Below are 22,610 nucleotides of genomic sequence, written 5' to 3'. Positions count from 1 at the left end.
TAAAAAGGTTGCCGTCTTTTTCCCTTTGCAAGTGGCAGATGCATTCACTTTGATGAATTCCCACTTGATGGAGGTTTTGAAGACATAAAAATCTTTAAGCATGTTTATCATTTTCTTATAAGTGGCTGGATACTATTCCTCTTTTTCTTATATTTTCTTCTGAAAGGAGGAATCAGTGTTTCCACAGACATTCCAGATTTGAGAAGAAAGGGTGTTGGGAAAACATCTCATCCGATTCCCATATGTTAGGCAATTAAAAAGTAACCCAATTTTATAGGTAAAATAACTGAATGTGGAGAGGCTAACTGCTCCGCAATAATTTGTAATAATTTTTAAATTTACAGAGTAATACATATTCATTGTAGAAGATTTGAGAAATACAAAACAAAAAAAGAAAATCAAAATCATCCTGGCGTAACTATTCAGATTCTGATGTACAGCCTCCTAAATACATATGTATGGTCATATACATATTTCATGCTCAGTATCTCTTTAAGAGAAAAAAGAAAAGGCAAAGTGAAAGAGCTGTTTGTCCATCTGATCCTAACCTGAAATTATCCTCCACATATTCTAACCATCTTCTTGATCATGTCTCCTCTACCCTTGGGCTCAATCTGACATTAGATTTAAATCAAGTGCCAGATTTCCTACTTAGAAAATAGCAGTAGGCTTGTAGGCAACTCCTTACCTTTCTTTTCCTGAATAGAGACCCAAGAAATTGTAAAGGAAATATGATACTGCAAAAATGACTTTATTTTTGTGAGGTAACATTGGAGGTCCCCAGGTTGACAGCTGCAAAGGCAGTCACATGTTTAACAGAGAGAAGAGCCCTGCAAGGGAAAAGTTAACTTTAGCTTTAAAAATCCTTTTATCCTCCATGATTTCCATGGCTTTAAATTTGTCACCTGAATGCGATATTAACATAATAGTCTGCATTTCAGCTAATGAATGCACCTGCTTCTAAGACTTTATTTTAGCAGTTTTAATGAGCTCTTCAAAAGAGTTTGCCTGGACTTACTGCACTGCTAGAGAAATAGCAGCTGTAAGCAACTAACAACACATTCAGTATCTGAATCAAGCTCTGTGAAGTTGTTAAACTTGAGAAGGAGTATCTATCCATCTGTCTGTGATAAGGGAAATGAAGCTGAGATGTAGCTGTGGCATTTGGAAAAAGCACTAGAGTAAGTGGGTTTGGCCAGGGACCCTGTTTGGCCATAATGTATGGATCCCAAGCAATTCATTTAAGCTCTCTAAATCCCAGTTTCTCATCTATATAACAATGGTACCCATCTTATAAGCTTGTTGTAAGGATCAAATGCCTCACTTGTTGTAAGCACTCCATAATATTAAATTTTATTATAATTATTGTGTTTGTTAAGTAGATGTGACTTTAGGTGGATCAAGCAAGTTCTATTTGATTGGCTATAGGTTGTAACATAACTCTTAGGTGAATAATTGCTCATTGAGACCTATAGTAAGAAAAAATCAAAACTGATCTCTTTTGCTTAATTAGGAAATCTATTTCAGTGCTGAATCATCATACCTTAACCCCACAGTGAAGATTTTTTAAAATCTCCTAGAAATTCTAAAAGTCCAAATCCCTAAATAATCCTATAAGCCATTTAGAATATATAAATATTATGTAATGATAGGATACTAGCATAGGTATTTACTTTTAATATATATTTTAATACTTTTTAATATCAAATTCACTTCATGCTTGTTACACTCTGATTTCAACACTACATTTTCATGATGGTAATCTCCCTCCTCTTTTTTCCCCATATGCTCCTGTGTACTTTATTTGAAAAGTAAGTAGTAATAACCCATCCAAAACTCAATTGAATGGAAAATGAAAAATAGGACAAATGTTGCTTTAAAGATACACACAGCAGATACATTACAGCTCAACTGGAGGTAACACCCTGGAATAAAGATTCCAGATCTCTCTCTCTCTCAGTCTCTCTCTCGGTCTCTCTTTCTCTGGCTCTTTCTGGAAAATAGGTAGCACAAAGGTGAAAATTCTCCTATTCCCACTTTATTTTATTTCAATTAAAAGTGAGACAATTACTCTGGCTGGGATGGATGTAATTTATTTTACAGATTCCTTTCCCCCATTATACCCTTCTGGCCAACAGTATTCCCTCAGTAATTGCAGCTAGTTCATCTATGTTTCACCCCATATGCCACAATGCTGGAGAATCACTCAGGAGACAGGACCAGCTTAGGGATCTTAACCAACTTCTTATAGGGATTTCTCTGGAAAGGCACTGAGTTCCAGAAACCACCAACTTGAACCTGCTGGAGTAAGTAGGTTTCTGGTAACTGCTTTCATCCCCACACTTTCAAAAGATCCACTTTATCCAGACTTGCATGAAGCATCTTTCCAGAAGACATTCAGTTCTTCTCTTAGACCGTAGCTTTGTAATCTGAGAAAACAACCCCAAGGGAGCTCACTTCCAGCTGTCCTTTGACTGTGTTTTGCTACGGAAGGCAAGCTGGCCTCACACTGATGAGGACCTGTTGTCTATGGTCTGGCTACTCACAGAGTGGTCCTTAGAAGGGCACCACTGAAGGGCAGCAACAGCATCACCTGGGAACCAGTTAGAACCATAGAGTCTCAGGTCCCATCCCAAATCTACTGAATCAGAATCTATAGCTTAACGAGATTTCCAGGTGATTCATATGCACTTTTAGGTTTAAGAAGCAGTGGTCGAAGAGATCTGCCTGAGATTGTTTTTTTCAGCAACAGGACTCACCATCTCCTGTTCAAAGCTCTTTCCATTCACTTTCCACTTCCAGTCTCTAAACAGATTTCTCTGCAGTGCTACTGGGCAAACTATCTCTATTTTGGATGAGTTCCCAACCAGTGGGTCTTGTAGCAATCTGCATTTCTATGGTTCAGGTGGTCAAACGCCTATATAGCACAGCCTCCCACTAACCAAACCATATCCATTCCCCTCCAAGTCATCTTGCCCTCCCTATTCCCACAGCTGTAGTGTTACCATGTTCATAAATTATTGTTAAAGAAGGAAATTACCAAAAGAAAAAAAACTGTCTCTATAAACCTGCATAGTTTAGAGCTAAAGAATATGTTAAAATTTTCCATTGTGGAAATTTCCCAGCTACTGGGCTCTTTAGATTTTTTTTTTTTTTTTTTTTTTTTTCAGAGCTGCAAGCAAAGAATGGAAATTTCCAATTGCAGCATCAAGGGCTGCTGTTCTGCTGACTGTCTTGCTCAGTCGGGGTCATCTGTTTCTCTAAGACATCAAGGAATGCCAAGGTAGGTCTGAGAGAACACACACACTTCCTCTGCAGGAAGGAAGGAATGTCTTTGTGCTGCCTCCAGGCTGTGATGGGGAGAGGGGTAGGAAAGGTGACATGCTCTGCTCCGTCTACCTGAGTGTGAATTTTGTTGATTGTTAACCGCCTATCAGCAGTTTATCCTATTGTTCCAATGGCAGCTGGCTGGCAGGTCTTTTTTAAGAAATCTCTCAGGTGGAGGGGAGATACAGAGAGAGCAAAGGAACCAACATTTGTTGAGATCTACTTTTCTAAGTACCCTGCCAGGTATTTAATATGTTATATCACTTAACCTTTCTGTGGCCCGCCCAAGGTTAACTTCTGATTTTCTGCACACCAAATTTTGAAAGCTTCATCTGTCCTTCCTGAGACAGCCTTACCTCTCCCAGACCCGCCCAGAGGCTGGTTATCTTCAAGCATGCTGAAAGTTTCGTCCCCATCTCTTCAATAATGTCAACAGCTCGGTTCTTTTTCACTGTATCTAAGTTGAAATAGATTTCCCTTCACAGCTGGTCCTGATGTCTGAGTCAACAGGCATCTAATAGTTCCCTAAATTCTGTCATGTACCTCCCCATGCACTACTGCTGCTACAACAGAAGTCTGATGGTGGCAGCTCCATGGAAGGCCACGTGTAAAGGTGTCAGCTTCTTGTGAACAAAGCTTAAGCACGCTGACTGGCTCTAGGCCAGAGAGAATATTCCCAAACCTAGGTTGTGTGGCTTTGTCTGAAAGGGTTTGGGAGTTTGAGTTTTGTTTTTAAGGCTTTGCCTTTTATTTTTTTTGGAGCTTTGGGATAGTATGAGTAGAGTCTAAATAGACTCTAAGGAACGAGGGTTACCTATGTTCTCTTCTTACTGACAGCCCATGGTACCAGGAAAAGAACCATTAAGGAAGATTCCTGACATCATTGTTGCTATTTATATTTAACATTATTTATTAAGGCAACTTTGGTAATAATGAAGATATTCCAGCAATAAATTTTTAAAAATCAACACATGGCTAGTGAGATATTTTTTATTTTTATTTTTTCCTTTTTTTTAAATTAAAAAAATTTTTTTATATCTTTATTGGAGTGTAATTGCTTTACAATGTTGTGTTAGTTTCTGCTGTACAACATAGTGAATCAGCTATATGCATACATATATCCCCATATCTCCTCCCTCTTGAGCCTCCCTCCCACCCTTCCTATCCCACCCCTCTAGGTCGTCACAAAGCATGAAGCTGATCTCCCTGTGCTATGCAGCAGCTTCCCAGGGTAGTGAGTTTTTAAAAGACTGTTTATTCCATCTTTTCAATCATATCCATATCCATAGATAGCGATGTTGCCTTTGACAGTGACCAATTTTAAAACCACCTGATAATGGAAGTGGAGGGGCATAGGAATGGTCAGCAAGAATACTGTAGGTCTGTAGTCTCAAAGGCTAACGTTTGGTTTAGCCATTGGTTACTTCTGTGATAACGATTTTCCTTATCCCCTTAACTTATTAAAACTGAGTCTGATTCCCTGGTGAAATTCATCAAGATGGTATTTTAATATGGGCCCGGGTCTCATATGGTATGTGCCACATTTCTGACAAGCTTCTTTCCACTCCTCTGCATCTGTCATTAGCAAGAAGATATTGGTCCTCTTAGTTAAAGACAATGATGATTCATATCTGTGGGTGGGGCTGAAGAGACATATGATGAATACTCCTTTCCACTTTAGACCACAGAGACAACTTTGTCTTTTTTTAATTTATGGTTGGAATACATGCGGGCTAAGATGCCGATCGATTTTAATCATGGCCTCAGTTCTCTCCCTCCTGTTCCCCTGCCCCTTGCAACGTGACTTTGCAGCCCCTCCCTTCAAGAGTTAGAGTCTATTTCCCCACCCCTTGAATCTGGGCCGTTTGACTTGCTTTGGCCTCTGGAATGCAACACCAGTTACAATGTGCCAGTTCCTGGCTAAGCCTCAAGTGTGCAGTACTATTTTCTTTCTTTCTTGGAAACTGCCACTGCTGTGTGAAGAAGCCCCAGCTAGGCTGCTGGAGGATGAGAGATCATGTGGGGTAGAGAGGAGTCATCCTACCTGAGGCCATCCCAGACCAGCCAGTCCAGAGCTAACACTAGCTGATCTCAAATGCATGAGCAAGCCCACCAGGATCAGCCAGGCCCATGCTAGATTAACAGAACCATTCAGCCAACCCACAGTCTCATGAGAAATAGTAAATGGTAGCTATTTTAAGCCACTAAGTCTTAAGCAATAAGTTATGAAGCAGTAAGTAACTAATACAGATAACCAATTCCATTCTTTTTTTTTTTTTTTCCTTACTGCCAGGAAGCTCAGAGTCAAATCTGAAGACCAGTCACAGAATCTATGTTCATTGATTTATTCATGTTTATTGTACCCTTTATGGCTAACATATTTGCAATCTTCTCTCTTCTTGGTAGTGAATTTAAAAAATTTAATAACCTATTGTTTGCCATGTTGGTTCTAAATCCAAATCAATCCCCTGTTTTAAATATTTAGGTGGTTTTTATTTATCAGATTAGAAGAGATGACTCTAGAGCAGGACTGGCAAACATTTTCTGTAAAGAGCCAACTAGTAAATATTTTAGGCTTTGCAGGCCATGCAGTCTCTGTCACAACGACAACTCTGCCGTGCTGTGTTAAAGCAGCTCTAGACTACATGTAAACAAACGGGCATGGCTGTGTTCCAAAAAAGCTTAATTATAAAAACAGGCAGTGGATAGGATTTGACCCTTAGGCCACAGTTTGTTAACCCCTGATCTAGAGCAATCTATGTTACTATGAAAAAACATCTTCATCTACACCATGATCCCATCAACTTTATTGTAATTCATCTCAACTACTTTGAAAAAAACAGGTAAATTAAGTGACTTTACTTCCTCTATCAGAAGACAAGAAGGGGCTGACAATAAAGCAATGCTGTATAGACTAACAGCATTTGTACCAGGGGAAGGACTATACTGAACAACTTAAAATTCCCTAGCCACTTAGTCCATAACTGGTTATTTAGTTAATGCTAAAGGCCAGGGTGACACAAGTGATGTCTCATTTGTTTTGTTTCATTTCCCAGCCTCTAATCTCAAATACTCGATTAACAAATGCACACTGTATGGGGCTCCAGTCGTACTTGCCTACTCGGAGCTCCCTGAATGTATTGTGCTATTTCACGCCTCTCTAGCTCTGCACACAATGTTCCTTCTGCCGGGAACACACTTAGCCCTCTTCTCTTACTGGCTAACGCCCACTCACTGATCAAAACTCAGCTCAATGATACTGCCTCTTGGAAGACTTCCCTGAGTGCACCTCCACCTCCTCACCCTCAGCCTCCAGTCCGCACACTCAGTCTCAGCATTTATTCTACTAAATTAATAATTAAAATAGTTTATAATGCATATATGTTACCAGGCACTTTCTATGTGCCAGACACTGTTAAATAAAGTCACTTAACTGAAATTAGTGGTATACTTGCCTGTTTCCCCAATCCAATCACACATTCAAAAACATATTGAGTACCTCACAGCTCTTGTGCTAGGCACAAAAAGATAAATAAAACACAAGCCTATACTATAGAGTAGAAGCCCACTAAAAGCACGCTGTGTCTTATTTGTTTTTACTTCTCAACACCTAACAGTGTCCAGAGCAGAGATTTTAAATTAATATTAGATGAACGAATGAAAATAGCCAACACTTATGCAGTAGCTAATATGTGCCAGGCAATGTTCTAGGCTCTTTACATGTCTAAACTCATTTAATTTTTATAACGACTTATGGGGTGGCTAGTATAATTACCACCCTTTCACACATGGGGAATTGGAGTCATAGAGAATTTTTAAGTAACTTGCCCAAGGTCACACAGCTAGCACGTGACAGAGCTGGTTCCAGAGTCCACGCTCACAACCACTGGATGAAATGAAAGCTTGAGTGACTCAGCATAAATCCATTGCCACTCCTGGAAAAGGAATTCAAAGGGTACATGTTTGATGACATGGATGATCTGGTGGTAGCAGTTATGTGCTTGGACCTAGGAGTCAGATAGAATTGTGTTCACATTTGCCCCCAGGTGCTCAGTGTAAGTGACCAGTGCTGTTGGAGGTGCTGGTGGTGCCTCCAAAGCACACCCTCACGTTCACACACAAAACATTACAGCTGCATCCTGAACTCAAAGCTGATTTCTCCCACCGCCTCTCCTCCTCTGAGTGGGCAAGCGTTGATGCTTGAGGGACGACTCCAGTACAGCTCTGCCAGCACGTGACTGCTGTTTTGACTTTCCCTGTGGCAAGCAGGATTATAAAGTATACGGTTGGCCAAAAAGTCCCTTTGGTTTTTAAGTAAAAGCAAAGACACATTTTTCATTTTCACCAAGAACTTTATTGACCAATATATTCATCCCTTTGTTCCACTACCTTCTGCCATTTTTCAGGCAACTCCATAATTCCGTCTTCCCAAAACTTTTTATCTTTTTGAGCAAAGAACTGTTCCAGGTGCCTTTTACAGTCTTCTAGGGAATTGAAATTTTTTCCATTAAGAGAATTTTGTAAAGACAGAAACAAATGGAAATCCGAAGGTGCAATGTCTGGTGAATACAGTGGATGAATCAGAACTTCCCAGCCAAGCTGTAATAGTTTTTGCCTGGTCATCAAAGAAACATGCGGTCTTGCATTACCTGATGGAAGATTATGCATTTTCTGTTGACTAATTCCGGATGCTTTTTGTCGAGTGCTGCTTTCAGTTGGTCTGATTGGGAGCAGTACTTGTTGGAATTAGTCGTTTGGTTTTCCAGAAGGGGCTTATGATAGAGGACTTCCTTCCAATCCCACCATATACACATCACCTTCTTTGGAAGAAGACCGGCCTTTGGTGTGGTTGGTGGTGGTTCATTTCACTTGCCCCACGATCTCTTCCATTCCACATTATTGTACAGTATCCACTTCTCATCGCCCATCACAATTTGTTTTAAAAATGGAACGTTTTTGTTACATTTCAGTAGAGAATCACATAGGGAAATACGGTCAAGAAGGTTTTTTTCGCTTAACTTATGTGGAACCCAAACATCAAAGCGATTAACATAACCAAGATGGTACAAATGATTTTTCAATGCTTGATTTGGATATTTTGAGTATGTTGGCTATCTCGCACGTGGTATAACGTTGATTGTTCTCAGTTAATGTCTCGATTTCATTGCTATCAACTTCAACTGGTTACCCAACCGTGGAGCATCGTCCAGTGAGAAATCGCCAGCACGAAACTTCACAAACCACTTTTGACACATTCAGTTGGTCACAGCACCTTCTCCATACACTGCACAAATCTTTTTTTGCGTTTCAGTTGCATTTTTACCTTCTTGAAATAATAAAGCATAATATGCCGAAAATGTTGCATTTCTTCTTCCATCTTCAATATTAAAGTGGCTACACAAAAATTCGCCGATTTTGACGAGTTGTTTTTTTAATGCACATGATATGGCAGCTGTCACAATACAATCTAACAAAATTGTTTCAAATGAAGTTAAAGACAACTAAGGGCTACTAGAACCAGTTTATGGGAAAAAAATGAATGAATTTTTAAGCCAACCCAATAGATCCATCTATGCTGGCCTACTCCAATGGACACTTAAGCAAATTAGCATTTTTAGGAAGACTGCAGAGGAATGTCCAGAATTCTGGTAAATCTGAATTCTGTTTACCAGAATGCCATGCGCATTTTTTCTAAAGGATTGCTGCCAGTCACTCACTGATGCCTTTGGAAGTCCCCATAGGGCCTCCCAGGCAATACACCCCTCAATGGGGAAGACATAGACAGGGACTGGCCTGCAGCTGTCTCTGAGGACAGCCTTGCTCTGCTGAAAAAGAAAGAATAGGTATTTCCAATAGAATTTTGCTTCTGAAACAAACATAGGTTTGGAAAGTTTTAGGTTTGAACATTAGGACATTAGAAAATAAAAGTGATCACAGAGTCCCTGCAGACCCTTGATGTCCATGGTCCCTCTGAGTGTAGAACAAATGTGCCCCTTCTCCTGCCTCCAGGCAGTTTTCTTCAAAATATAAGACTCTCCCCCTTTACTTCCTTTGCAGTCAGGTAAATAGGAGGAGGCAAAGAGGCAATTTGCTGGTGGCCTCCACTGATGGCTTAGAGGGCCTACAGAGATATGCCAGGGCCAGGACTAGCTCTCACAAGCCTCCAGTTCTCAGTCTGAGGCACAACAGAGGCCTGAAAGAATTTGACAGTTTAAGAATCGTCTCTTACAAACAACCATGTGACACTGCAGAGCTCTGCAAAGATTGTACCCACAAGTACATGATAAGGTATGAGAAGATATTCTCTACCCCTTTCTCCTCTACAGGCTTTCCTCCCAGTTAGGAATTAATTATGGGACTTCTCCAGAAAAACTGGAAGACTTGAGAAACGTCTAGTTGACCGGTGTTCTTGGGCACTCACAAACACATTTTTCAGGGCTTGGGTAGAATTTATAGCATCTTATTTTCCAATTAAAAGAATCCAGGGGCCTCCCTGGTAGCGCAGTCGTTAAGAATCCGCCTGTCATTGCAGAGGACACGGGTTCGAGCCCTGGTCCGGGAAGATCCCACATGCCACAGAACAGCTAAGCCCGTGCGCCACAGCTACTGAGCCTGCACTCTAGAGCCCACGAGCCACAATTACTGAGCCCGCACGCCACAGCTACTGAAGCCCACACACCTAGAGCCCGTGCTCCACAACAAGAGAAGCCACCGCAATGAGAAGCCTGCACACCGCAACGAAGAGTAGCCCCCGCTCGCCACAACGAGAGAAAGCCTGTGCGCAACAACGAAGGCCCAACGCAGCCATAAATAATAAATAAATAAATACATATTTTTTAAAAAAAGAATCCAAATGTTACTGTATTTATAGCCCATTTCATACAATTTAACACTTAGTTCTCTGCTTGTTTCATTATGTAAAACTTGCATTTTTCCAATCTGATCATAAACTCACTGAGGGCAGGGATCTTTACTTCTTTTGAATCCCCCACAGGACCAAACACAGAATGGAGGAGCACAATACTGGTGGTCAGTGGAAAATGACCACAGGACCATGTCTGGAGGCCTGGGTAGCTTCTCTGCCCCTGCACATTTCAGCTGGGAATAAGGGCTGCAGGAAGCACATAAGCCTCTGAGATGTAATTTCCTCATCTTAAGATTGCCCTGCTTACCTTACCGGTTTGTTCGGAGGATCAAATAAGATAACATATGTGAAAGTATTTTGTAAACCAAGATTTGCTAGCTACAGAAATATAAGAAATCTTCAGAAGAGGCACTTAGTAAATATCTGATTAATTTTTCATGATAAGGCATTGTCTTCCCTTCTCCCCTACATTCTGTTCCTTTAGGGGGGCTATTTCTCAGGATTTATTTTTATTTGAGTGGCAAAGCCACTCCACATCTTCCTGAAGCTGTGTGAAATGTCCCTTACTGCAATTCACCCCATAGTTACCTTAAAATTTGATTGAAGTCTAAGCAAACCAACCAAAAAAGTCACAAAGCATGCCATGGTCACATCTATCACACAGGGCTCCGGGAGATCAATGCATTTGTAACCCACTAGGGTTTCAGAGCCTTCCTTGTGCTATATTGGCTCACTCAAGTTGTACCCAAGGCAAGGATTATGTATATTTCTATATTCTCACACATACTTGATACAGGTGACTGGCAGATCATTGCTCTAAGCCCAGGCCAGCTGAGAAGAAAATGAAAAACATGACACCTTGTATGAGAAATTTTACAAAGAGATGACACTATGAAACAGACGTTTAGAATTATTCATTCATTTATAGTCTTTATTTTCTATTTATTCTTAGCAGAGGAGACAATCTCCTTGTAGTAACAGAATTCTATATGATACATTAGAAAAATCTTTTTTCTAAACATCGTTATTCCTCAAATGCTTCTGGAAGATATAAAGTTTAGTTGCGGGGTTTCTTCTCATTTAACCGAGGAAAAAACGGAGATGCTAAGACATAAAATAAGTTGTATATTCTAGGGATTAGCTTATATAGATTTCTGATCCCCTATCTAATACTCTGGATCCACATAATGTGAAAGTAAAAATAACTAGAGAACTGATGACTTGTTTCTGGTAAGTATTGTCATCTCTTACTGAAATTTTAAAATTTTATTATCTTCAATTAATTCATGAAAACTATGTGAGCCTATTTTTTTCCAGGTTCAATCATGGAGTGTCAACTGTAGGACTTACATACAGGGTTGAAGCATTTTATTGGCATATTGAATCCAGACCAGTTCTGAACTCCACTGATGAAGATATTTATGATGCTCTTTTTATGCAACATAAAAAGAGGAATCTCTTTTTCAGAACTAACCAATCTAGAACAGTTTTCTGAAAACTTATTTTCTTTCCAAGTGTTTTTATCATGGAAAGTTTCAAACATATCCAAAGGTAGAAAGAAGAGTAAAAATGCGCCCAACTTCCATTCTTATGAACCCATCATCCAGCTTCAACATATGGTCAATCTTGTGAAGCCTGATGTTCACTCAACATTAGTAGCCAGTAAAATTAAACTCACATTATATGCCAATAAATTTTAATGCTCAGATACAATAACATGTTTATTTACATATATTTTTCTAAAATAATTTTATTTTCATCACACATTTTTCTTTCTCAATCTTAAGTTTCTCTCACTTCCCCAGGGCTGAAGTGAGGCCAGCCCCTTCCATAGTCAATACTAGAGGAAAAATACTTAAGAGAAAGAAGTGGTAGATTTTTTTTTTTTTTTTTTTTTTTTAAGGGGATAACTTTTTTTTTTTTAAATTAATTAATCAATTTATTTATTTTTGGCTGTGTTGGGTCTTTGTTTCTGTGCGAGGGCTTTCTCTAGTTGCGGCAAGCGGGCGGCACTCTTCATCGCGGTGCGCGGGCCTCTCACTATCACGGCCTCTCTTATTGAGGAGCACAGGCTCCAGACGCGCAGGCTCAGTAGTTGTGGCTCACGGGCCTAGTTGCTCCGCGGCATGTGGGATCTTCCCAGACCAGGGCTCGAACCCGTGTCCCCTGAATTGGCAGGCAGATTCTCAACCACTGCGCCACCGTGGAAGCCCCAGAAGTGGTAGATTTTAAGTGTATTAATCTGTTACTTATTCTCTTCCTGTGACACTGTGCCTTGCTCCCCTTGCCTGAAATGTAACAGGAAAATAGTGATGATGGAAAGGAAGCACTTTCAACAACAGAACTGATACTTTGTCACTTTGCTCCATCACTATATAACAAGTGGCAGAATGAGGGGGTCATTCCATTCTTGATACTGAAGGGAGTGAGAGCCCCAGGGCCAAATATTACAACCCAAATGTTTCAAGGTGGAGAGTTTCTTGTACCTAACAGGTTACTTATTTATTTGATTATATGTATAAATAAATTTTTGCAGAGTACAGATAGTTTGCTGTATAGAATTATTATTCTAAGCTTTATCAAAATGTATACAATTTGTAGCGAAATCATATCCATAGGGAACCTAAAATAATAACTTTTTTAAAAAGACATAAATTAGAGAGGGCAGACAGCAGAAGCAAGAAGAATTACAATTCTGCAGCCTGTGGAAGGAAAACCACATTCACAGGAAGATAGACAAAATGAAAAGGCAGAGGACTTTGTACCAGATGAAGGAACAAAATAAAACCCCAGAAAAACAACTAAATGAAGGGGAGATAGGCAACCTTCCAAAAAAAGAATTCAGAATGATGATAGTGAAGACGATCCAGGACCTCGGAAAAAGAATGGAGGCAAAGATTGAGAAGCTGCAAGAAATGTTTAATAAAGACCTAGAAGAATTAAAGAACAAACAAAGAGAGATGAACAGTACAATAACTGAAATGAAAAATACACTAGAAGGAATCAATAGCAGAATAACTGAGGCAGAACGGATAAGTGACCTGGAAGACAGAATGGTGGAATTCACTGCCACGGAACAGAATAAAGAAAAAAGAATGAAAAGAAATGAAGACAGCCTAAGAGACCTCTGGGACAACATTAAACGCAACAACATTCATATTATAGGGGTCCCAGAAGGAGAAGAGAGAGAGAAAGGACCCGAGAAAATATTTGAAGAGATTATAGTTGAAAACTTCCCTAACATGGGAAAGGAAATAGCCACCCAAGTCCAGGAAGCACAGAGAGTCCCAGGCAGGATAAACCCAAGGAGAAACATGCTGAGACACACAGTAATCACTCTGATAAAAATTAAAGACAAAGAAAAATTATTGAAAGCAACAAGGGAAAAACGACAAATAACGTACAAGGGAACTCCCATAAGGTTAACAGCTGATTTCTCAGCAGAAACTCTACAAGCCAGAAAGGAGTGGCACGATATATTTAAAGTGATGAAAGGGAAGAACCTACAACCAAGATTACTCTACCCAGCAAGGATCTCATTCAGATTCGACAGAGAAATCAAAAGCTTTACAGACAAGCAAAAGCTAAGAGAATTCAGCACCACCAAACCAGCTCTACAACAAATGCTAAAGGAATTTCTCTAAGTGGGAAACACAAGAGAAGAAAAGGACCTACAAAAACAAACCCATAACAATTGAGAAAATAGTAATAGGAACATACATATCGATAATTACCTTAAACATGAATGGATTAAATGCTCCAACCAAAAGACACAGGCTTGCTGAATGGATACAAAAACAAGACCCATATATATATGCTGCCTACAAGAGACCCACTTCAGACCTAGGGACACATACAGACTGAAAGTGAGGGGATGGAAAAAGATATTCCATGCAAATGGAAATCAAAAGAAAGCTGGAGTAGCAATTCTCATATCAGACAAAATAGACTTTGAAATAAAGAATGTTACAAGAGACAAGGAAGGATACTACATAATGATCAAGGGATCAATCCAAAAAGAAGATATAACAGTTATAAATATATATACACCCAATATAGGAGCACCTCAACACATAAGGCAACCGCTAACAGCTATAAAAGGGGAAATCGACAGTAACACAATAATAGTGGGGGGCTTTAACACCTCACTTACACCAATGGGCAGATCATCCAGGCAGAAAATTAATAAGGAAACACAAGCTTTAAATGACACAATAGAACAGATAGATTTAATTGATATTTATAGGACATTCCATCCAAAAACAGCAGATTAAACTTCCTTCTCAAGTGCACACGGAACATTCTCCAGGATAGATCACATTTTGGGTCACAAATCAAGCCTCAGTAAATTTAAGAAAATTGAAATCATATCAAGCATCTTTTCCGACCACAATGCTATGAGATTAGAAATCAACTACTGGGAAAAAAATGTAAAAAACACAAACACGTGGAGGCTAAATAATAAGTTACTGAAGAACCAAGAGATCACTGAAGAAATCAAAGAGGAAATAAAAAAATACCTAGAGACAAATGACAATGAAAACATGACAATCCAAAACCTATGGGATGCAGCAAAAGCAGTTCTAAGAGGGAAGTTTATAGCAATACAAGCCTACCTCAAGAAACAAGAAAAATCTCAAATAAACAATCTAACCTTACTCTTAAAGGAACTAGAGAAAGAAGAACAAACAAAACCCAAAGTTAGTAGAAGGAAAGAAATCATAAAGATCAGAGCAGAAATAAATGAAATAGAAACAAAGAAAACAATAGCAAAGATCAATAAAACTAAAAGCTGGTTCTTTGAGAAGATAAACAAAACTGATAAACCTTTAGCCAGACTCATCAAGAAAAAGAGGGAAAGGACTCAAATCAATGAAATTAGAAATGAAAAAGGAGGAGTTACAACAGACACCGCAGAAATACAAAGCAACATAAGAGACTACTACAAGCAACTCTATGTCAATAAAATGGACAACCTGGAAGAAATGGACAAACTCTTAGAAAGGTATAACCTTCCCAGACTGAATCAGGAAGAAATAGAAAATATGAACACACCAATCACAAGTAGTGAAATTGAAACTGTGATTAAAAATCTTCCAACAAACAAAAGTCCAGGACCAGATGGCTTCACAGGTGAATTCTATCAAACATTTTGAGACGAACTAACACCAATCCTTCTCAAACTCTTCCAGAAAACTGCAGAGGAAGGAACACTCCCAAACTCATTCTATGAGGCCACCATCACCCTGACACCAAAACCAGACAAAGATGCTACAAAAAAAGAAAATTACAGACCAATATCACTGATGAATATAGATGCAAAAATCCTCAACAAAATACTAGCAAACAGAATCCAACAACACATTAAAAGGATCATACACCATGATCAAGTGGGATTTACCCCAGGGATGCAAGGATTCTTCAATATATGCAAATCAATCAATGTGATACACCCTATTAACAAATTGAAGAATAATAACCATGTGATCTTCTCAATAGATGCAGAAAAAGCTTTTGACAAAATTCAACACCCATTTATGATAAAAACTCTCCAGAAAGTGGGCATAGAGGGAACCTACTTCAACATAATAAAGGCTATATATGACAAACCCACAGCAAACATCATTCTCAATGGTGAAAAACTGAAAGCATTTCCTCTAAAATCACGAACAAGACAAGGATGTCCACTCTTGCCACTATTATTCAACATAGTTTTGGAAGTCCTAGCCATGGCAATCAAAGAAGAAAAAGAAATAAAAGGAATACAAATTGGAAAAGAAGAAGTAAAACTGTCACTGTTTGCAGATGACATGATACTATACATAGAGAATCCTAAAGATGCCACCAGAAAACTACTAGAGCTAATCAATGAATTTGGTAAAGTTGCAGGATACAAAATTAATGCACAGAACTCTCTTGCATTCCTATACACTAATGATGAAAAATCTGAAAGAGAAATTAAGGAAACACTCCCATTTACCATTGCAACAAAAAGAATAAAATACCTAGGAATAAACCTACCTAGGGAGACAAAAGACCTGTATGCAGAAAACTATAAGACAATGATGAAAGAAACTAAAGATGATACAAACAGATGGAGAGATATACCATGTTCTTGGATTGGAAGAATCAATATTGTGAAAATGACTATACTACCCAAAGCAATCTACAGATTCAGTGCAATCCCTATCAAATTACCAATGGCATTTTTTACAGAACTAGAACAAAAAAATCTTAAAATTTGTATGGAGACACAAAAGACCCCGAATAGCCAAAGCAGTCTTGAGGGAAAAAAACAGAGCTGGAGGAATCAGACTCCCTAACTTCAGACTATACTACAAAGCTACAGTAATCAAGACAATATGGTACTGGCACAAAAACAGAAATATAGATCAATGGAACAGGATAGAAAGCCCAGAGATAAACCCACGCATCTATGGTCAACTAATCTATGACAAAGGAGGCAAGGATATACAGTGGAGAAAAGACAGTCTCTTCAATAAGTGGTGCTGGGAAAACTGGACAGCTACATGTAAAAGAATGAAATTAGAACACTCCCTAACACCATACACAAAAATAAACTCAAAATGGATTTGAGACCTAAATGTAATACTGGACACTATAAAACTCTTAGAGGAAAACATAGGAAGAACACTCTTTCACATAAATTACAGCAAGATCTTTTTTGACCCACCTCCTAGGGTAATGGAAATAGAAACAAAAATAAACAAATGGGACCTAATGAAACTTCTTTTGCACAACAAAGGAAACTATAAACAAGATGAAAAGACAACCCTCAGAATGGGAGAAAATATTTGCAAATGAATCAACGGACAAAGGATTAATCTCCAAAATATATAAACAGCTCATGCAGCTCAATATTAAAAAAACAAACAACCCAATCCAAAAATGGGCAGAAGACCTAAATAGACATTTCTCCAAAGAAGACATACAGATGGCCAAGAAGCACATGAAAAGCTGCTCAACATCACTAATTATTAGAGAAATGCAAATCAAAACTACCATGAGGTATCACCTCACACCATTTAGAATGGGCATCATCAGAAAATCTACAAACAACAAATGCTGGAGAGGGTGTGGAGAAAAGGGGACCCTCTTGCACTGTTGGTGGGAATGTAAATTGACACAGCCACTATGGAGAACAGTATGGCAGTTCCTTAAAAAACTAAAAATAGAATTACCATACGACCCAGCAATCCCACTACTGGGCATATACCCAGAGAAAACCCCAGTGTTCATTGCAGCACTATTTACAATAGCCAGGTCATGGAAGTAACCTAAATGCCCATCGACAGATGAATGGATAAAGAAGTTGTGGTACATATATACAATGGAATATTACTCAACCATAAAAAGGAACGAAATTGTGTCATTTGTAGAGACGTGGTTGGATCTAGAGACTGACATACAGAGTGAAGTAAGTCAGAAAGAGAAAAACAAATATCGTATATTAACGCATATATGTGGAACCTAGAAAAATGGTACAGATGAACCAGTTTGCAGGGCAGAAATAGAGACACAGATGTAGAGAACAAACGTATGGACACCAAGGGGGGAAACTGGCGGGGGTGGTGGTGGTGGTGGGATGAATTGGGAGAGTGGGATTGACATATATACACTAATATGTATAAAATAGATAACTAATAACCTGCTGTATAAAAAAATAAATTTCAAAAATTCAAAAAAAAAGACATAAATTATAATGATGAAGTTAGGTAGAAGTTATATGGTTTTAACAAAACTTTGGTTTCTTCTTTTATACTGTTCCCATGGTAAAAACAGCAAAATTCCTACCTAGATGGTAACACATACCATTCGTTCAATTTTAAGATCCTTGATTGCTCTTGGGAACAAGTATACTGCTGTGGCATGAAGTGGAAGGTAAAATTTGGAGCCAGATGAGAGAAAGAAGGCTCCTTTCAGAGGTAATATGTTCATGTAAACGTAAAAGTTATCAAAAAAGACTTAATAATCTCACCAAGTAATCTAAAGCTAAATTTCATAGGCAAGTTCCTTATAGAACTACCACAAACTTTGTAGAACTCAAGCTTTCCATGGTAAAAGGTTTTAAAACTTCTTTTAAAACAAATGCAATGGGTTTAATCTGTTTTGGTTTTATTTTATTTATTTATTTTTAATGCTTTTTTTTTAACATCTTTATTGGAGCATAATTGCTTTACAATGGTGTGTTAGTTTCTGCTTTATAACAAAGTAAATCAGCTATACATATACATACATCCCCATATCTCTTCCCTCTTGTGTCTCCCTCCCTCCCACCCTCCCTATCCCACCCCTCTAGGTGGTCACAAAGAACCGAGCTGATCTCCCTGTGCTATGCAGCTGCTTCCCACTAGCTATCAGTTTTACATTTGGTAGTGTATATATGTACATGCCACTCTCTCACTTTGTCCCAGCTTACCCTTCCCACTCCCCGTGTCCTAAAAAAAAAAAAAAAAAAAAAAAGCAATGGGGATAGCAAGCCACAAAGTGTAGTGCAATGTTACTCATTATTGTTTGCTTTATCACCCACGGTAACTTGTTTTGCATCTAGCAAAGACCCAGAAAAATGTAAGGATGAATACTTATCATAATTCATTCCCATGTGGACTTTTAGAATCCAGGAAGACAGCTTTCCTTTTTGCTTCAATAGTTAGACTCTGAAAGGAATCTGGAAAGTGCTGCACACAGGAGTGGCTCTCAGTCGAAACTGGGCTCATCTCCAGCTCTGCTTAAGAGAGTTCATGCTGTCTACATGTGATATTGAAGGGAATGAGGAAAACAAACTTCCTTAATTAGTGTATGGTGCCAATGACCTTACTTCACTATGGAAGAAATAAATTGCATGTCTTCCTCAGCATATTCACAGTGAATCTCTGAGATACAGGGAGATATGGTTACTCAGTCAGAAGCGAGCATTTATTTATTTAAGAGAAATAAGCAATTCACAGGAAAACTTTCAACTTAACAGAGGGAGAAAAAAACTTTATAAAAAGGTCAAGCCAGTAAACTTAAAGAAAGCAAAGGGAGTGAGGAAGAAACAACAATGAAGTATAATAAGTAATAAAAATAAAAAGAAATGGATAAAAATAAATATATCAATTACCACTAAAAATTTGAATGAGTTGCGTTTCCCCTTTAAAAGACAAACTTTCAGATTGGGCTCAAAAAAACCCAAAATTAAACTATGTATAAGAAATTCACTTCAAATAATGTGACAAAGGAGGTTTGAAAATAAATGGTTGGGCAAATCCAAAAGCATGAATGGCAATATTAATAACAAATTCAAGGCCAAAAGCATTAAGTAGGAACAAGAGGATGGAATGATCAAAGGCACTATGGCAGAGATTGCTAGATGCCTATGCCCATTCCTTGTCACCCTTGCTAACAAAACCTCATTTTAATTTGTTACAGCAATCTGTCTTGATACAAATTATTTTTCCCATCCTCTTTTATAATTAAGGGTGGGTAATAAGTTGTAAGCAGAGGTTAATGGGTGGGGCCTGTTGAAGTCTAATTCAGCTGGAAGCTATTCCTTTCTGCCTTCTTCTTTTTCCTCCTTCCTGACTGGAATATGTACGTGATGGCTGGAGCTTCAGGAACCATCTTGCAACGATGACTTGGAGACAAACACCACTTACTAAAGGTGGCAGAGCAGAAAGACACACAGAGCTTGCATTCCAAATGACCACGAAGCCCTGCTACCAGCCCTGGACTTCTTTTTACCATCAGGTATCTTCCACGTTTGAGAAAAACACATTTCTATTTATTTAAGCCACTATTATTTGGGTATCATTTTATATGCAGCCAACTCAATTTCCTGCAGTACAGATATAAACATGAAAAAATATAATAGTTTTGGCTATGAAGAACTAAAAAAAGTACAAAATTTAAAAAAAATCAAAACTGCTAGAAAGACAAGCAGAATTTGATGAGATGACAACCATAGTAGTAGATACCTCTTTCAAAATTTGATATAATATGAAGTCAAAAACAAGTTAGAATATAGAAGACTATAATCTATAAGTTTATCATACATGAATGTATATGAGTATATGTGTGTGGTTGGTATACAGTAAAAAACTATAAATTTTTACCTTACAAAAAGAGAATATGCAATCTTTTCATATGTGTATGGAACGCTTACAAAATCAATCATGTATTTGGCCATAAAAGGTGAAAGCATATTGTGGTTTGGGTGCAGAAGATGTTGGAACCAGACAGTCTGTCCTACAGCTTGCCGGCAGAGTGACCTTGGGCAAGATACTTAACCTTGCTGGGCTTTCTGTCTTTATCTATAGAGTAAGACTCTTAATAGCTAGAAATGTTATCTTCTATAATTGTTATTATCCCTCCTGGCCTAGCATTTTCCAGGTTGATGTCCATTTACCTACATAAAGCTGCTAGTGCTGCATATAACCAACTCTTGGTAGAGGTGCCAGGCCATCAGATGGCTGTCATTGGTCATAGCTTCCACTGGGAGGGTCAGGGCAGGATAGAAGGTTAACATTTCTCCATTTGGCCTCAACTGAACAGTGAACACAATGCTGTCTAGCACAGAATTCAAGAGCACCAAAAGAATGTTAAATGGATGAATTGTTACTTGCAGGAAAAGAAACAGGAACCATGTTTCCAATTATTCTTCATTTCAGACAACAACTAGCTGTTTCCATTGGCCGGCACAGTAGCTGAATGGGGAACACTATTGAGTAAACTCTGCTGAAAAAGGATGAATGTGGTCCAGTGAATTTTTTTGACACAGTCCCAGCTTTATTTTTGCCTATTACTGGCAAGCTAATATGGAGGACATTAGGAAACAATCAACAAAAACTTCGTAAATAAGGCTTAAAAGACAAGAATTATCTATGGCCCCCAATACATAAACTTTTTGTACCAACAAGGATCATTTGTGACATAAGGCAGAATCTCCAAATTTAGCTACTAGATACAAAAAGAAAAAACACGTATCAATCTTTTTTTTTAAACCCACCAAATAAAACATTTTTTAATCACAAAAGCAAAATATTGAAGTATTTATAATATTTTAAAATAGGCCAAGAAAAGATAGTATTTTCATGAGCAAGTACAGTAATATATGAAAATAAGAACACTATTATAAATACAACAGAAAAATATTATTAATTGTATATTATAATAATTATTTCATAGAAGTAAATTATAAACATATAGGCTATGTTATAAATGATAAGTATTGAATATGTTTATATACTTTTAATAAAATTAAATTTAATGAAAAATATTATATAAATAAGAAACTTCAAAGTTTCATCTCTGAACTTAGAGGGAAAGCAAAAATGAACTGAAGATAGTAAGTTTATTTTAGGTCTCAAACCATTGATAAACTATCTGATGTCAACTGGGAATGAATGGGGTATTTGTTCCTTTGCTTTTGGGGACCTGTAGTACCATCATCAGAGTGGTATTTATGTTTTTGCATATTTTCCATGTTTCATCTCAAATATGTTGATGTACAAATAGATAAACTGAGGGTGGTTAATTTTTTGGTCCAAAATATTTCCTAACTCTCTGGCTGGTGCTAATTTCTCTCAGCATTATCTTAGTGTATCAATTCTTCACCAATCCCCACTCCTTCCTCTCTTTAAAAAAGGTTTTGTGTGATTACAAAATCAGCTCCCATTTTTCTGCTTAGAATGACCTTCTGGCCAACTCCCGCACTCATAAATATCCTTTCTCCGCCTCTGCTTAAGCTGTTGTCATTCACAGAAGCTCCATCTTCTTTCCACGTGTAAGAGAACATCAAACTCAGGAAGCAATTTTTTCCACCTATGGGGTTTCAGACTTACTCAGATACAATTCAAACAATGCATTGCTTCCCAGACGAAGATACATATAGGGTGCCCATCTATCAGGGAGGAAGACAGATTGGGGAGGAGAGACAGAGAGACATTGAAACAGAGAGGAGAGAGGCAGAGAACAGACTTCCTCTGTCTGAACTGTACTAGAAGTTGAGATTCTGTACTCCTTCTGTAACCCTGTTGATTAGCACAATTCTATCAGGACTACATGAATTTTTAAAAATTCAACTTGGTAGATAGTAGTACATATTTACTGGATTAAATTGATAAAATCAATGTTAAGAACTACGTCAAAATGATGAGAAGTTTTGTTTCTAGTCTAGAAGATATTTTGTAAGGATTTTTTTTTAATTCCAAAAATTGTCTTCCTAAAATTTGTATGAGTCTATCTAATCATGAAAGGCACAGGATCATCTTGCATTCCTGCCTGCTCCCAACACACAGAGGTCAGATATCTTGTGCTGCCCTCATCCTCATGATGGGAAGAGATGCCACAAAGTAATTTTAAAGGATAAAGAAGGATTAAGAAAAAACAGAGAAGAGGTTCTGACAAAAATGCAACC

At 38.2% G+C, this 22,610-nt stretch overlaps 1 protein-coding gene across 3 annotated transcripts in view; it reads right to left on the bottom strand.

Annotated features, from left to right (window-relative positions):
• MKLN1 (muskelin 1) overlaps positions 1–22,610 on the bottom strand; it is a 347,577-nt gene that overhangs the window by 273,708 nt on the left and 51,259 nt on the right. The window lies entirely within an intron of this gene.

The sequence above is a fragment of the Balaenoptera borealis genome (genome assembly GCF_965194805.1).
Source record: "Balaenoptera borealis genome assembly, chromosome: 7".
Lineage (NCBI taxonomy): Eukaryota > Metazoa > Chordata > Mammalia > Artiodactyla > Balaenopteridae > Balaenoptera > Balaenoptera borealis.
The sequence above is the reverse complement of the archived record's forward strand: the minus strand, read 5'-3'. Positions and strand labels throughout refer to the sequence as shown.